This window comes from Chroicocephalus ridibundus, chromosome 2, assembly GCF_963924245.1.
Source record: "Chroicocephalus ridibundus chromosome 2, bChrRid1.1, whole genome shotgun sequence".
NCBI lineage: Eukaryota > Metazoa > Chordata > Aves > Charadriiformes > Laridae > Chroicocephalus > Chroicocephalus ridibundus.
This window is the reverse complement of record NC_086285.1, coordinates 94,207,304-94,224,888: the sequence shown is the minus strand read 5'-3', so window position 1 is coordinate 94,224,888 and position 17,585 is coordinate 94,207,304. Positions and strand designations below refer to the sequence as shown.

At 47.3% G+C, this 17,585-nt stretch overlaps 1 protein-coding gene across 1 annotated transcript in view; it reads left to right on the top strand.

Moving 5' to 3' along the window:
- The first annotated feature begins 1,466 nt into the window (after positions 1 to 1,466).
- The window catches only part of GRB10 (growth factor receptor bound protein 10), a 152,258-nt gene continuing 136,139 nt past the window's right edge, over positions 1,467 to 17,585 (top strand). The window contains exon 1 of the mRNA XM_063326234.1: positions 1,467 to 1,573. The gene's annotated coding sequence lies outside the window, so the exon portion shown is untranslated. The remainder of the gene's footprint in view (positions 1,574 to 17,585) is intronic.

Below are 17,585 nucleotides of genomic sequence, written 5' to 3'. Positions count from 1 at the left end.
GCTCCCAAAAGGCCCGGCTGGGTTGGGACAGGACAGGATGGGATGGGTGCTAGGGGTGGTGACAGGCTGAAGAGCAACGCTCAGTGTCACGTCGAGTGGAGATGGCCGAGGGAATTGCGGTGCCGGGGAGAGGCTGGTGGCACGAGGAGGGACAGCAGTGAGCAGGCAGAGAGCAGCACATTGTGGAGGTGACACACAAGAGGAAACCAGAGAGGTTATTTGAGGAGTATATTTGTCCCTACAACAGCATGTAGTGATAGGATGAGGGGTAATGGCTTCAAAGTGGAAGAGGGTAGATTTAGATTAGATATTGGGAAGAAATTCTTTAGTGTGAGGGGGGTGAGGCACTGGAACAGGTTGCCCAGGGAAGCTGTGGATGCCCCATCCCTGGAAGTGTTCAAGGCCAGGCTGGATGGGGCTTTGAGCAGCCTGGTCTAGTGGGAGGTGTCCCTGCCAACGGCAGGGGGGTTGGAACGAGACAATCTTTACGGTCCCTTCCAACCCGAACCACTTTATGACGGAGAGGTGAGAAGCCAGCGGGATCCCAGCGGGGCTGTAAACGCGGGGACGGAGCGAGCGGTGTGATAACAAAAAAAAAAAAAGGGTAAAAAAAAAAAAGCCCCAAAACAAAACCCATTCCTTTAAATACAGTAAAGAAGAGCCAGGGAGGAAGAAGGACCACGGAAGCGATCCTGTTGCGTTTCAACGTGGACATCTCTTTTACCGCGCAAAAGTTAGAAGAAGGAGCAGCAGCCACAGCCGCCGCCGCCGCCCCGCCGAAGACAGGGGGCGGCCGGTCCCGGCCGCCCCCTGTCTTCGGCGGGGCGGCGGCGGCCCGGGGCTGCGGCTGCGTGCGGCGGAGGCGGGAGCGGGGCGGGGCGCCGCCGGGAGTCAGCTGGGAGCGGGGAGGGAGAGAGAGAGAGAGAGCGAGCGCGGTAGCGGCGGGGCGCCGTTAACACCGGGAGCCGGCGGCGGGCAGAAGTTTTCTCCGCAGCTTCCCTCCCGCAGCTTCGGGGGGGAGGGGGGGGAAAAAGGGGGGGTGGTGTCGCCTTAGCGGAGGCGCGAACGTCCCCGTTTGGGTGTGCTTTGCCCCCCCCCTTTTTTTTTGTTGTTGTTGTTGTTTGTTTGAGTGGTTTAATTGCATTTTTACATTTTTTTATTATTATTTTCATTTTTTATTTTCATTTTTTACTTTGATTTCTTGCTTTATTTTTAATCTTTTGCTTTAATTATTGTTTTATTTGAAAATTACTTTTAATTTTTTGTTTTATTTTTAATTCTTTAAATATATTTTTTTTTTTAATTTTTTTTCGCTGTTTTTTTTTTTTTGAGGCGCGTGGCTCCCCCAGCCTGCCGTCCCCCGCCCGTGCCCCCCACCCCTCCGCCGCCCGGAGGACCCCCGACCCCCCCCCCCCCCCACCTCCCCCAACCCCACCTCATCCCCTCCCCTCCCGCCCTCCCTCCCTCCCTCCCTCCCTCCCGGCCCTTACCCCGACCCCTTTGCGCCCGCCCGAAACTTGGCGGGTCCGCGGCGCCCGGCGGGGAGGGTGCCGGCCGGCCGGCCGCCCAGCAGGTAAGGGGCCGGGGGGCGGTGCGGGGCTCGTAGGGACGGGGCGAGGCGGGGGGGGTGGGGGTGTGGGGTGGGTGGTTGTCGGTGGTGGCTGCCCCCCGGGGAGCCACCGGCCGGGAGGGGAGGGAGGGAATCGCCGGCTCCTCGGTGTCTGAGGCCGGTGGGAGGAGGAGGGCGAGAGCAAACTTCCTTTTCCTGGGGCCGCCGGAGAATCCCCCCCCGTGCCCGCGGGGGACCGACCCCCGCGCAGCTCCCGCCGGGGGGAGCCCCCGGGGCCGGGCGGGGGGCGGCCGGCGGCTGGTCGCCGCGGGGCTCGGCGGCCCTTTTGCCCCCGGCTCGGGGCTTCCGTGCCGCGTTTTGTTTGCTCGCCCGGCTGCCTGCCTCTCCCCAGCGGCGCCGGCGGCCGGGTTTGCCCGTCGCTCCGCGCCGGGAGGTGGGTGAAGACCTGCCCGGCTGCCGAAACTCCCCCGTGGTCGGTCCGTCCGTCTGTGCGTCTCCCCCCACCTTGTTCCCCGCCCCCCCATCATCGCTGAGCGTTTGCGGGAGGGCTGGCGGATGGGCAGCTGGCAGAAATGCCACCCCGGAGTGCTGCCACCTTCCTGCTCAGCCGCTGCGCGGACCTGCGGCGGAGCGGAGACCGGTGCGGGAGAGGGGACCCCCCCCGGGCTCGGCAGAGGGGAGCACCGCCGCCCCCCATCCCCGGCCGCGCCGGAGGAGCCCCTCGCTGGCCCAGGAGACCCGAAATCGGGGGGGTTTTGGGGGTGGTTGCGGGGAAAGCGCTGGGTTTCTCCCCGGCGGGGAGAGCGTGGCTTCTCTCATTGTATAACCGTGGCACTGCGAGCTGAAACTGTGGCATCTTTATAAGAACAGTTTGCAGTTAATTGGTTTGGCAGATGAACTCCTGCACAATCCTCTCACCCGCTTCTGTTGCTTAAGTGCCAGCGCCCCCCCCCCCCCTTTCCCCCTTTTCCCCCTGCTTCCCTTTGAAGCTTCGCATAGCTCTGTATTGCCAGCAGGATGGAAAGTGCTGATTCAGCAGCCTGGAGCCCCGCTCCATCTGAAGTGGTGGTCGGCCTGAAATGTTCCCATTTGTTGAAATGGGAACATGTGTTGCTGGTATGTCAAAACGGCATTGATCAGGCTTTCTTAAAACAGCCCCTAAGAATGTGGTTTGCTTTTCCCTTCGCTAAAGAAGAATGAATTTGGGCTTGGGGGGAAGTGAGAGAGGGGGGTAGGAGGGACGTGGGTAGCTACCGCCGTAAATTACACTTCTAAGGGACAGTTGGAATTGCGTTGCCTCATAAAGGTGCTGAGCAGTTCACTCGCTTTAACAGATTTTTGTAGGACGTGCAGCAGTGATGTGTTAACACTCCAACTGGTTCTATTCCTGCGTCTAGAGACTAGTTGTACTTAAAGCTCTAGAAAAGGTACGGAGAAGGGCAACAAGGCTAATCCTAGGATTAAAAGGAGTGAGTTACGAGGACAGGTTAAAAAAAAACCACCACAAATGCATGGAGATTAGAAAACCTGCGTGGAAAAAGGAAATATGCTTGAAACTTTAAATGGCAGCTCTGGCTGTGCTTCGTGATCGTTTTGGGGCTGGGGAAAGGTGCAGGGGGTCAGCGGGATGCTCGTCGTGTGAAGGATGCAGGGGCTCAGGAGGATGCTCTTCCCGGGCAGTGCCGGTCTTTCTGGAGGGCTTACCTCACTCCCAGTGGAGTAGAAGAAGGAGAGCTGTTCCAGAGCCGTGTTCCTCTGGCTGTCTTTGTACAGTTACGTGCTAATATCAAGGCTGTTCAGGTTTTCTTTCTCCGAAGCAGAACTCTTTAAAATTCAGCACAACGTAGAGCAAATAGCAAAGCCTGCAGAGCAATGTTTGGTAGCCTTATTGCAAACGGTAAACTAATGGAGCAGCAGACCCTGACGCTTGCCTCCAGTGATCATTTTACCACGTTATACTCCTGATTTATTTTCTTCACTTGGACTTTATTTGTTCTTAAAGTAGGTCTTGTTTGCCCTGGCTACATATTAAAGATGTTGTGGTACTTCCATGGTTTTCCTTGGTTTTGTTAATCAAAATATCCCCTCCCTTACCACTGTGTGAGTTGGCTTTCATCCTCAGATACAGCCACACCTGGATTTCAGTAGTGTATTCCTGTGTTTTTTTATTATGTAGTCCAAAAGTGCTGCCTAAATGCGAAATGGATCTCTGTGTTTCAGTTCTGCTTAAGCATGTACCCTGAATAAAACAAAATATTTCCAGCCCTCTATCTTGCAAGCACTTAAATGACTCTGGCAAGAACTGTCACAAAGGTTTGTTGGGTTTTTTTTTTGGTTGGTTGGGTTTTTTTTTTTTTTTTTTTAGAAATCTTTGGTCGTCTTCTCAGCTGCGCTCGGGGTGTAAATGGGCGAAAAGTATTTGGATGTCTCCGGCAAAGGGATCCTTCCAAGGCGGGGAGTTCCCAGCTGGCAGAGGAGAGGCATAGCTGGGTCATGCGCTGCTTCTGCCAGCAGCATGGGAGTGTGGAGCTGAGCTGGGAGTTTGTTTTCTGACAGCACCGAACTAACAGATGTCCCTCTAGACTGTGAGGCACCGGCAGCTTCCCTGGGCGTGCGTGGCGGTGTCAGCGGGCTAGCCAGGGGGCTCCCGGGTAGCATCACGCTGGGGGGGACCATGCTGTCGCTCCTCTCCTCCCTTCTGACATGCCCCCGTGCACGTGGTTATGGAGCTGTACGGTGACAATGCTAAACGAGGCTGGATTTCTAGGCAAAGCTTCTCCTTTAGACCAGCTCTGTGTGGGGAAGTGCGCTCGGGTGCTTCTGCAGAGACCTGGAAACTGGGGGGAGTTGTGAGATGAACAGTGCCTTTTGACGACCAGTGGTACGCATTTTTAGGATGGACTTAAGTATTTGCTCAGGTAAAAATCTCACTGGTTACGGCAAACGCTATGGTGCAAAAAACATACCAAGTTTGTGCTGGCTAAACCTCTATGTGAACTTTATTAAGTGGGCTCGGGGGAAATGCTTTTCTTCCTTTTAAGCTGGTGTTTCTGTCTCAACTAAGACTAAAGAAACCTGCTTTTCTCTGTATTTGTCTCAACTGTGAGGCTATCGAAGCTGGTTCGCAGTGCAGCATTTCTCGCATGTGCCCACCTGGCCCAGTGTTTTCGCGAGCAGGGAGGATAACTCTTGAGAGCTCTGCCTCTGTCAGGCTTGCGTGAAGCTTGCCAAGTGGCTTGGCTACGCTGTGATTGCATAAGCCTCCTTCTGTAGGGAAGCAGGCTGAGAAGTTTAGGATTGTTTTTCTTGGAAACTGGACCTGCTCCTGGGCATGTCCAAAATATACCAGTTGCGACTCTTCACCTAGGGAAATCTAGGAATGGAGATCCTTTTCCTAAAAGGTGAAACTCCACAATCTTCTTAGGAATTACGGGTAATGAGGTTGCCAAGGAACCCTTCTATAAGCATGGTACTTTATTTACAGGTTTGCTATCCTTGCACTGCCTGCTGGTCAGGAGAGCACTTTGCAACCGAGGCTTGGATGTGGCAAAGCGGTCTTGTTCCCCATCAGTTTTTTCTCCCAAACCAGTGGTTGTTATGAGACATAATATTTTCAAGTAAACAGATGTCACCTCATTGACTTCTCTTTCTTTATACTTGTTGAGCTGTGCACTTCTGAACTAGCCCCGTGCCAGGTCTTCCCTATTCTCATGCCATCTGTTGCATTGGATGATCTTTTTTGGACGGCAGTTCTCCCATTAGCTCAGTGGGGCTCCTCTGTTGTGTTGTGGATGTGGGGAGGACTAGCCAAGGAAGCCAGATTCCACTATGAGTGCAGCATAAAAGAAAATTGTTGATCAGTGTGAGGCACCTTGTCTACAAACAGACTGTTAATCTCTTCAGTGATGAAACAACCGGAATAGCCTGACTTTATGAGATCTGGTTGGATGTACTCTACAGTCCCTTTGCTGGCATGCTTTATTCCCCTGGGTACTGTCTCCTCAGCAGATGTGAGAGAGGGACAGGCACTGTATTTTTCAGACAGGTACATGCATCTGAAAGTGGTAGCGTTTGTGGTTTGTAGCAGCTTTTTGGACTTATGATGTGCATAGGAGCACTGAAGATTGAAGGATTTGTGAAGTGAGTCGCTACCAGTGCCAAGTTATCATGAAACTCTCATTCTAAGAGATCTTCACATCCACACTGATGTGCATCCATTGCCTGAAAACTCATCTCCCTCTTTGCTTTCCTAGGGTCTTTCATAAGTTGCAGATGGATCAGTTCATGCAGAGCAAATGGACACGGCTATCAGGACTGAAAGCATTGCAAGTTCAAGCCCTACTTTAGATTACTGCCCTTGTGAACAGTTCTGTCTTTCCTGGGCTCCATAACAGAAAAGACCAGAGATTTCTGTTTAATGGTGGAGAACCAGTGCTGTGAATGAACTTGAAAACTTGTTGGAAGACACTCTGATGAAAGTGTGAGGTTTTGAGCACTGGGTGAGTCATTTTCTGTTAGGAGAAGGCGGTGACGGCTATGTGGCTGCTTGGGTTTTTACAGGCAAACTACCCATAGTGGAAAGGACCAGAGACTCAAGTGTGGATTGAAGAAAAGTATAGGCAGGATGAATCATGTAGGTTCTTCAAAACCCGAAGTTAATGCTCATTTACAAGCTAAGAGAGCTTTTAATGAAACCCACTAATTGCATCCCAATTAGTTAACCCATGGGGAGATGCAAGTTACCACTTCTGAATGGCTACAGCAAAAACTGGCCATTGTGAAGACTGGTTGTTCTAAGTGGGTGATCTTTTTGGCGGAGTAGGAGACCTTCTCCAGCAGCATGGATAATACAGCATGCGACTAATAGTATAAGTTAGTGTGAGGGACCTTTTCCTTCCTGAAGCCTTTCAGAAACCTTTGATAAGTCATTTTTGGTAAGTCATTATATCTTTGGGATCAAATTATAACTTTGGAGAGAGGAAAATGGTAGAGGAAAACGTGTAGTTCTCTGATGTATGGTATGAAGTAAAATTATAGGTTGTATCAAGCTTGTAAATTGCTAGACTAGATCTGGCGTAATCTAGGCACATGTCATGAAAGTCTACTGCACTGATACTGAGAGGTGAAACATGTCTTTCTTGGAGAAAGCATGCAGCTTTGTTTTCTAGCTTGTTTGCTAGAATAGTTTGACCTCTTCTTGGAGAAAGGATCATCAGTGAGAAATTTCCCCTTTGCCCCATGAAGGTAGGACAGACTCTTCTCATTCTTTCCTTAACTGAGAATCGGGGAGAGCGGAGTTCTAAGTCTTAATTATACTGTGCAGCGTATTTCTGAAAAGAGCTTTGGGACTATGGTGACAGTCATGGTCCTTGGGTGTAGAGGTGATGAGTGCCCTAGATGAGTTTGCTGGGAACACCACGACCATGTCTGCGTTCTCTTCTTGCAGGCAGATACTGTGGAGTATCTGAGGAAGAAATGCGGTGTACTATTTCTGTTGTACTCTTTTGTTGGACTCCAGCAGAAGACTGCAAGAGGTTTTCCCATTATCTTACCCTCCTGCTGCTAAGCTGTCATCCTTAGGCCAACAGCAACAAGTTGAGCAGTTATGTTGATCTTAATGCCCAACAGTTGCATTAATGATTACAATATTAACTATTGGACACTCCTGTTGCTTCAGCAGTGCTATTCAAACAATGTATTTCTTAGTGAGTCTGTTCCAGCCTTTTTTGGAGGCCAAACCCAAGGAACATGGGCAAATTCCAAAAAGGCAGTTTTACACAGGCAGGTCATGATGAATAGGGTAATTGTAAACACATGTTTGGTTAAACCACTAGCAAACCAGCTTCTGATTCTTCCCAGCCTCCATCAATGCCAGCTTCTACTAGTTCTCAACAGGACAAAAATAGGAAATGACTTTCCTGGCAGGCAAACCGTAGAGGAAATGCCATGCCATCCCATCAGAATAAACCTATAGCCCAGTGGGAAGGAACTCTCCTGCTGAGCCGCAGTCGGGTTTTCTTCATTTGTTCACAAAGTACACTTCAGAGCGCGGTCCTTACACTCCCTTCACGCTTAACTGCTGCAGAATCTGTGTCAACAGAGAAATTGGAGAAACCAAGCGGCCACTCTGAAGCCGAGCCTGTGGTTGCTGAAGGCTGCGCATAAGTAGGGGTGGATAATAGTTCATGACACCAGTATCATTCTTCCATTATGCATCCCTGGTGAGAAAATCAATAAGCAGGGAGAATCTCTAAGTCTGCAGACTCTTTTCATTGTGGGGATTAGCACTTGATGAACGCTTGGAAACTTATTTCAATGTCCAGGATCTAAATTCTGCCTTTCTGATGACTTGATCAAGTGGCTGCTGCTCTGTCCTAACTTAAGTTGTTGGTTCATAGCACAGACTTAAGTTTTCAGAAGCTCTTTTTTTCTTCATTTAGCTTAATTTCTAGGTTATCTTCAGGTGCTAATTTTGGTTTTGAAACCATGGGGAAGGGAGTCCTTGAAATGTCACTCAAATCTCTTTGACTGCAGATGTTCCTGCTACAGAACGGTTTGACGTTTAAACGTAGTCAGGGAGTTGCAGCTGGGCTCTGTGTCTATGCATGCTTCATATGTTTTTAGGGTGCTTTAGATTTCAAAATGCACTGGCAGGAGGGATTTAAATCCTTTGGAAAAGGAAATATTGATAGAAAATTTTTCCATGTCTTGATTTTAATGGAGGACAGTAGGACAAGATAGTTACATTTAGTTTACTGTGAGGGTGGTGAGGCACTGGAACAGGTTGCCCGGAGGAGTTGTGGATGCCCCATCCCTGGAAGTGTTCAAGGCCAGGCTGGATGGGGCTTTGCGCAGCCTGGCCTAGTGGGAGGTGTCCCTGCCCATGGCAGGGGGGTTGGAACGAGATAATCTTTAAGATCCCTTCCAAGCCAAACCATTCTGTGATTCTACCTATTGGAAAGGATCAGACCAGAGGATTTCAAGAGCTGGAATAAAAATGGAAAAGTGATATTTTCTGTGTTTTTTTTTCTTTTCCTCTTTCCTTCTTTCCTGTGACGTTCATCTATGCCAAACTACTAGGTACAGATTCATATAGGAGAACGTTCTCTCTCCTTAAATGGGAACTGGAGGGGCGGGGGGGTGAGAAGGACTGGGGGAAGGTAAAATCTGTGGGTTGATGTACTGTTAGTATACTGTTAAAGCTCTGAGCATCCTTGGAAAGGAATGAGGAGCTTTTATTATATCAAAGCACAAGTGTGGAGTTAAACTTCAAGGAGCTGGAAAAGCTAAAAATTCAGAAGCTTGTGATATTTTTGTCTTGTGCCAAAGCCTTTCTTAAAAGGCCTGCTTTCCCTTCTGTCTCAAATGTATTAAAGTCCATTTAGGAGAATGTTAAGGGAGAAATATGTATTACAAGGCCATTGATTCTTCCCAAATTAATGCCTTGTGGGTGATCATTCTTCATTCTAATAGCTGCTCGTGCTGACATCACCCGAGATGTCAGGGGATTATGTCAGAATTCAAGCCTTGATGTTTTGCAGAACAATGGCTCAAGTGCTGGCAGACGCTCTCTCCGTGGGTAAGGTTGCTTTTGTTTTTCCTGTCCAGCTCGAACTGTGATGTTCCAGTTACTGTACTTGGTCACAGCAAGGGGTGTAGTAAGCAAAAACAATTTCCACGAGAAAGGTGTCAGTGCAGCACAATTGTGAGGACAAAGTACTACTTGCTTCTATATCTTATGCTAGAGGCAGATTTGCCATCAGTATCTGTAATCTAGACACAAAAATGCATTAGTTTTTAACACTTTTAAATCTCTTTTTTTTGTGGTGGTTTTTTTTTTTTTCCTGCTGTGATTAAATGTTTCGTTCCAGGAATCCTGAAGTCCAAAAAGTTAAGGCTGAAAGTTTCCTTTCTTTTTTTTGTTTTGTTTTAGTTACTGTTTTCAAATGATGGTTCTTAATGAAGGCCTTCTAAGGGGAAAGCAACCAAAGCAGCCCATTATTATGCTCTAGAAATCATCAAAATAGAATGTCACAGATCATACATGATTTTCAAGAACTCATATAACTTTTGGTATTCTTTCCTGGTAGGCTATTATAACACTGCACATAGTCATGACATTTAACATTTGAAAAGTTGTTTGGAAAGATTTGGAAACATTTACCAAGCTGGGAGGGGTGGCCGACACTCCAGAGGACCGTGCTGCCATCCAGCGTGACCTGGACAGGCTGGAGAGCTGGGCAGAGAAGAACCAAATGAGGTTCAACAAAAGCAAGTGTAGGGTCCTGCACCTGGGAAGGAAGAATGTCAGGCACCAGTATAGGTTAGGGGCGGACATGCTGGGAAGCAGCTCTGAGGAGAAGGACCTGGGGGTCCTGGTAGACAGCAAATTATCCATGAGCCAGCAGTGTGCCCTTGTCGCCAAGAAGGCCAATGGCATCCTGGGCTGCATAGGGAAGACTGTGGCCAGTAGGTCGAGGGAGGTCATTCTCCCCCTCTGCTCTGCACTGGTGAGGCCACAACTGGAGTACTGTGTCCAGTTTTGGGCTCCCCAGTTCAAGAGGGACAGGGAACTACTGGAGCGAGTCCAGCGAAGGGCAACCAAGATGATTATGGGACTGGAGCACCTCCCTTATGAGGAAAGGCTGAAAGAGCTGTGACTCTTTAGCCTGGAGAAGAGAAGGTTGAGGGGGGACCTGATTAATGTTTACAAGTATCTAAAGGGTGGGTTGAAGGAGGACGGAGCCAGGCTCTTTTCAATGGCTCCCAGTGACAGGACAAGGGGCAATGGGCACAAGCTAGAACATAGGAAGTTCCGTTCAAATACAAGGAAAAACTTCTTTACAGTGAGGGTGACAGAGCACTGGAACAGGCTGCCCAGGGAGGTTGTGGAGTCCCCTTCTCTGGAGATTTTCAAGACCCACCTGGATGCAGCCCTGAGGGATGTGCTTTAGGCAATCCTGCTCTAGCAGGGGAGTTGGACTAGATGATCTCTAGAGGTCCCTTCCAACTCTGAAGATTCCGTGATTCCGTGATTCTGTGAAAGGTTTCAGAAGAGGCATTGGTTTGCTTTTCTTCTAAAAGGCTTCAGAAGAATTGAGCCGGGGCTATGACATGAGCCGTAGGACTGCAGAGCAAATGCTGTTTGGGTTGCTGGCATCTCTGATGTGTGCTCAAGCTTGTTTTGTGTTCAGCATGCATTTTTTTGTTCTACAACTGATGCTAAAAAGGTCAGGAAAAATCTCTGTGGAGTTCCTTGCTAGCAAAGGCGGAGTACATTGTCAACACATGGAAAGTCAGAGGAGCATTGCAAAGAATGTTGCAGCTGATGTGGTGCGTGACAGGATGAGTTCAGGTGTGTGATGACACTTGCAACACTTGATTGAGTTGTGGTCCAGGAGCTTCCCTCTCCCTGCTTTCCACCAGTGGCCTTTGGAAAATAGCACTGCTGGTACAGTCTTTGGTGGGAGAATGGCATTGCAAGATGCTTTGCTGGTCTTAGCTGATTCGCGTAAATGTGTAATTTATCCTCGTTTACTTGTTCTATGGAGTTCTGTGCTGTAACAGCCCGACTTTTAGTTTTTCTTGTATTTGTCTCTCAGAACTTCTGGGGCCCGTCATGCCCAACCATCCAACTCTTCCTTATATAAGATTTGTTCCCAGGGTCTGTTTCATTTAAAATTCAGATGAGCTAAGGTGACATTTCTGCAGGTGATGTGAGGTAGCCTATCAGGTCAATTGGGCAGCTCTTGGTAGTTTCGGGGAGACAGCAAGTGTGCAGCCATGAGTGATAGAAGTAATTTCTTCCTTTCTTAGTGTGCTGAAAGACAAATTTCTGTTGTGAAAAATCTGCAGTGTGAGTAGGTGAAGAAGCTTTTCCCCTGGAAAACAGGCAGGTCTTAATTTCTCAAAAGATGTGGGCCATGCTAAGAGCTCACTTCTACCAAAAGATGATGTTGTTTTTGTCAGAGCATTTGTGTCTTTTACGTTGGGCCAACTTGGTCATTCATTGCACGTGTTCATGGCTGACTCTATCTGGGTAGAAAGGTGTCCTGCATACTTGTTTTTTATGGGATTGGTTTTCTTCTGGATTAGAGGATGGGATCGGCTCTTGGAAGCGTGTGATGGGGCAGCTGAGGTGAGGTGCCCTTTCAGGTAAAGGAAAGGGAAGAAATGGGAAAGAGAAGAATTGGGATGCCCTCTCCTTTTGGTGGTAGCAAACTGCTGGGTCAGCTTGGCCAGGGAAGCCTACTGATTTGTCTGAAGACCCAACATGGGGTTTTTCCGTGTGAATTCCAACAAACGTTACGGAGCTACACAAGCAAACAAGCTAAAGACTAGACCTGGCTTTGCAGAGTGTCTCCAGAGCCACCCGGTGTTTGCAAGGTTTACCTGTTAAAGGGAGTTTTCTACAATGTGTGCGGGGGGTTAGGGAAAAGAACTGGTGTTAACTTGTGTCTGATCTATACAATACCCTGAAGTGTGAATCTGAGTAGTGGTGTCTTTACTCATATCATTTTTTCAAATTTTTCTTTTTTTTAAGAAAACAGACATGTGTTGTTGGGTTGTTTTCTTAAAATGAATATGAAATATGTCAGTGCTAGGTGGGGTTTTTTATTGAGCAACTCAGCTGTAACAAAAACATTACTATTGCTCTTGCACATTTAATGATGATAAAAATAGCACCTCCATGGCTTCAAAAGATTATGTAAGGTATGTGAAGCTGTATTTTATTATATGATCGTCATAAACCAGAGCAACCGAGGAAGTAACTGGTAATAAATCCATCATTATTCATATTATGAGAAACATCGTGCATAATAGCTGTTCATACTTATGACAGTGCTATGAGGAACACTGAAGATTTGGTTGACTTGCCCTGAAATGTTGTGGTAAAACATACTTGTTTCAGGCCAGTTACCGGCTGAAATGTTTTTTTCCTGGAACGTCTCGGCTGTTCCCAGTCTCGCGGTCCCAGAGCTGCCTGCGAGCTGGTTCAGCCGCTCCACTCTGACCAAGCCAAGCATTTGACTTTCTGTAGCCAAAGTCAAGTAAAGGCGCTAGAGGTGTCAGCTCTCGTGTCTACTAGGAAAAGGCCTGGGTTGGCTGTTGGGCAGATCTGGCCCATAAACTCCTGTGACTCTTGAGGGGCTGCCTTGGATAGAACTGCAAATTTCTCAGCCTTGCTAAAGCTAGCATGTTTTAGCCTGGAAAAAAACCAAACAAACAAAAAAAACAAAAACCAAAAAACCCCCAAACCAAACAAACCACCCTGCAAAGTGAAAACCAAAATAAGTTCTTTAGTAATTTTGGTTATTATTCTTGCCTGTGGCAAATGTGAAATTGTTTTGGGGGCAAGATGACATGTCATGGCTTTCCTTTGTTTTACCAAACGGAGCTGGGGAAGACACGGAGTTTGGGTTCTCGGGTTCTGGATTGCACAGCAGTGACCAGCCTTTCTCTTCAGGAATGTTTCTGGTTGGCTTTTTCCATAATTTCAAAACAAAAAAAGTTTGAGCTAATTGACTAGCTGAGTCTTTCTGTCTGGCTACCAAGTCTGTGAACTCTTGGATGGACTGAGGAAGACGTCTTTTCTGAGCCTTCATTATACGGGTCTGCATCTGTCTAAAAACAGTTTGTCTTTTGCAGTCATTTGGGGAGTGACAAAACATATATTAAATGTTCTCTCCATCCCCTGTGTTTTACTTCAAGCACTCTATACGCTGCTGAACGAAGTTCAGGTTCTATAACAAATGTTACTCATAATGCTTAAATAGCTTTGCATAGCTGTATTAGGTTTTTGGGCTACTGAGATGAAGGAAGTAATGAATGAGAAGTACGCAACCACGTTAATGTGCCCATAAAATTACAAATGCCAAATTTCTTCCTCTTCTCAAGATATCCGGCCAACTTGTATGCTTCATTTCATCCATGTCGTATCGGTACTGACTTTGGCAGTGATTCAGAGAAGACTCATCCAGCCAGAGAAGCATTCATGGGACAATTTCTTTTTTTAATTTATTTATGTATTTTATTTAAAGTGGGGATTGAGGCTTTCTTCCTGTGCGCAACTGCGGCTTGTCTAAAGTCAATGTTTTGAGTATGGCTCTACATTCAGGCTGTGTGGTCAGAGTGAATTTTCGCCTAAACCTTTGGTTGAGCCATAAATTGTTGCACTGTGTGGGCAACGACGCTTTCATCCAGTAGCTGGTCTTAGCTCACCTCTTCCTGCTAGTATGCTCTAATTCTGCAGTCGTAACTCTGTGAAGCCAAGCAAGGAAGCGTGCGCTTTGTGTGAGCAGCTTGTGAGCTCTTCTAAATCCTGGCTGGCTATGCAGAAAGAGCAGAGGTTCCCAAAGTGTTTTTTTCTGCTCCCCCTCCTGTCCTGAGGCCGGGGCTGCAGCTCCTCCTTCCTCAACAGCATCATCTTCTGTTTCCAGCAGTCCTGTGGCCATGCTGTCTCCCTTCCCGGCTGCCCAAATGCCCCATTTCTCTCTCTGGGTTGGGGTGTGTGTGTGCATCTCCAGGTTGTGACAACTGACAGAAGTCCCCAGTGGTGATTAAGTTCAGGGAGTTGGGGTTGGTGGTGAGCACCGGTGCTGTAAAGTAGAAGAGGGAAATGTCTTTAATAGGCGTACCTAGAGGAAGAGGATATTGCCGTAAGACCAGTTTGTCACTTGTGCTTTGCACTGTGTTAATGTGCTGTACTGACACCGTGAGCGAAAGCAGGTTTTCATGGTAGAGACTGTGTCCACAGTACAGAGTTTCTGGAATATCTTACAGATACTGAAGACTTCACAAAGTATCTCTGATGAGCATTGACACAGAGTTCAGTGGTATGCTTGAGTTTGGTATGCATGTAATAATTGATCTGTAGATAAAACTGAGTATTTAGTCAGTATTTTGGGAAGATGAGGGGGAAAGGTGAAAGGAAGAATGTTTTGCTTCTTGTGGCCAGGGTGACAAATGTCCTTCTGCTGGTCAGGATTAGGGCATTGTCAGCACGGTATCAATTGAAACTTACTGGTTTAGTGAGGGGGATATGTACTCTGAATATATGTACTATACTATACAGCTCCTTTATGGCTCCTGAGTGTGGCGTATCTCCTCTGAAGTTCCTTAAAAACAGCCAGGGTTTCTGTGTCGCGTCCCGCAGGCATTGAACACTCCATCGGTACCCCTGGGACCTTACGACAAAGCCTTTCATCGATGTGATGTGCGCAGGGCTGGTTCGTGTCAGAGGGTGCCATGGGAGCCATAGTTTCAAGCTGGGCTGGGGAGCTGTTGGGCTCAGTGGCAGGGTGGAAGCTTTGCAGGGATGTGTCCGTGTGTGGAGCTGAGGGGCTTGGAGGAGAGAGCTTCAGGTGATGTCTTCCTGTGGTCTGCTGGGATACTTTCAAAAGTGCTGCTGTAATGGGGTAGCTCATGCTACCTGTCACTGTAGCCATCTCAAATTATGTCCCTAGAAAAGCAGTAGGCTGAAAGGATTGTATCAAAAGTGGCTTTCACCCGAGATGCCACCTCCGATATCCATTAGCAGTTTAAAATTAACCAAGTAGTCTAGCCAGCTCAAATGAATCTTAATGACTTTCTGCCACTTTTATTAGAAGAGTCTGTTTACAACCTTGTTCCCTTAGCGCAGCCTGGATTGCAAATGTTTGTTGTTGGGTTGTTTTTTTTTTTTTTTAATCAGTGAAGATGATTTTGCAGCATGGCTGTAATCTCTCTAAAGATTTGTCTGGTAAATGAAGAAATAACAGGATTTGTATAAACCAAAGCAAAGCAGCCCAGAGTAGCTATATCCTAAAACTGACCTAACCTATAAAGCTTTGAATTGCAATGCAATCTTCCACCAGGGAGCACTGCAAAGTCTCCCTGCCCTTTTGCATCCTATGAGAAAGGATTGAGCCATCTCATTCTCGGGGAGGAAAAGCTGAATACAGAAGAACTTAATTACAGACTAAAAATGTAAAATTCAATGAAGACTGTAAATTTTACCCTGGATTTTGGATGTAAATGAACATAAACTTAAAATGTTTTTTGGCTTTTTGTTGTGATGTTTACTGTAAAAGAAAGAAAATATTCCAATCTGCTTTTGAGGATCTAATTGGCTTTTTTCCTAAGTGATCTCTCTGCTCACATCAATTTTTCTACAGCGGTGGGAGGGGAGCGGAGAGGGAAAGCTACTTTAAAGGAGAGAGTTTGGGAGACATGGTGAGATCCTGGAAGAGAAGGCACAAAGAAGGGCTGTATTGACACAGCTCTCAACTGTGACTTGATTTCCACCCCCCATGCACCTACTTCTCAGTGATGTGAGTAGAGAAGGAATCAAACTGATTCACATAGTCATGGAAGTATTTCTAGTGTGATGGAAAGAGAAGGCAAAGCAGGCTTCTCCTCCCAGCCCTCGGGTGAAGATGATGTGATGGGTGGGAGAGATCACAGCACAGTTAGATCATGGCTCTGAAGGTGATTACTGATATGATGATCTTTTCGGAGTAACACTGACACTTTGTCGGAGCTGCTGTCGGGTGTCTGTATGGGAGAAACCTGCTGTTCCTGGGTGCTGTGTTTTGCCTGTGTGATGGCTGTATTGCTCTGAGTTTGCTTCCACATCCCAGCTCATGGAAATTAAATTCTCCGAGATGATGACTGCCTCTTCAAATGTGGAGGAAGTGTTAGGAAGAAGAAAAAAATGGGGAGATAACCGAGTATTTATACCACAATGCATGGTAAACATCCTGCTTGCGATACAGGTAGCTAATTCACATCTAACGCTTGGCCTGACTTCAGTCCTGGTCTAAACCACAAATGTTGCTTTTGAGTAGATGTTTATTTGCCATGTCCTGTGGTCTGGTGGCCGTTCGGGCAGCCGGGGATTCCAGGGTTGACCACACAGTGAGGTGCCTCAGCACAGATGCTTCTGCTCTGCATGCAAACGGTGGCACGTCTGTACTCCATGAAATGGCTCAAGTATCTTGACTTAAAATGTCTACACTTATTGTATATTTTGTATATTTTTACTTTTTAGGGTCCCCCCCCTTTTTTTTTCTTTTTTCCCCAGCCCTGTCACTCTTTAGGTGTGACTAGCAATTTGCCTTTGTGGACTGTCAGCCTCATACTCCAGGATGCCAGTATCTGCAGTTATAAAGATGCAAAGCTGCAAAGCAGGGAGCGGACAGTCACTCCTGATAGTGAGGGAAGGGCACTGGTGCTAATCCAGTAGATCCACAGCAGGGCCCCTCCCACGCATAGGAACCTGATCGTAACTCGTCACTGCTGTTGCTGTGATATTTACATATAATGCCTGTTTCTTAAAACAAGACGAGGTTAGATCTAGCCAGGTTTAAGGAAAACTGCACAAACTAGCCTTAAAATATTTCTCCCTGAATCAGCATCTTACTCTGGGATACTCAAGAAAAGACGGCAAATGATTGTCTTTTTGACACTGTGTGATATAAAGCAAATGCAATTCCAAAGCCACCCTTAAGCCTCTGTGGCATGCTTAAATATCTTCCAGTTGCATGGTTAAAGGCTAAAACAAGTCTTGTATCCAGGACTGGTGGATTTGGGAGACTTGTGAAATGCACGTCCCCAGCTACTTGCATTGATGCAAATGGTGGGGGCCAAACTGTGGTGTGTGGGGAGGGGAACTGGAGAGAGAAAACTGGCTGAATAAGATGAAAATGCTTGCAGTTATTTCTAATCAGAGTTTCTTTCCTGTAAATACTCCCAGAGGCTTTACATAGTGAGAAGAAATGCAGACGCAGTTTGGAATATGCTGGTGAGTACAGCTCAATGCTCACAATTCATGAGCTAAAAAAAAATTGAAGGGATTGAGGTTTTGGGTTTTTCTCCCCAAACCTCTGGAGACGCTTGCTACTGAGTAAGTGTTAATGCCAAGCTGCAGGAGGACAAGGTTGCACCTTACAGTACTCACTTCAGTTAATTGTGCTGGGGAAGCTCTTCTGGAAGAAGAGATGCCTCCGCTCTTGGTACCCCTCAAAAACCTGAC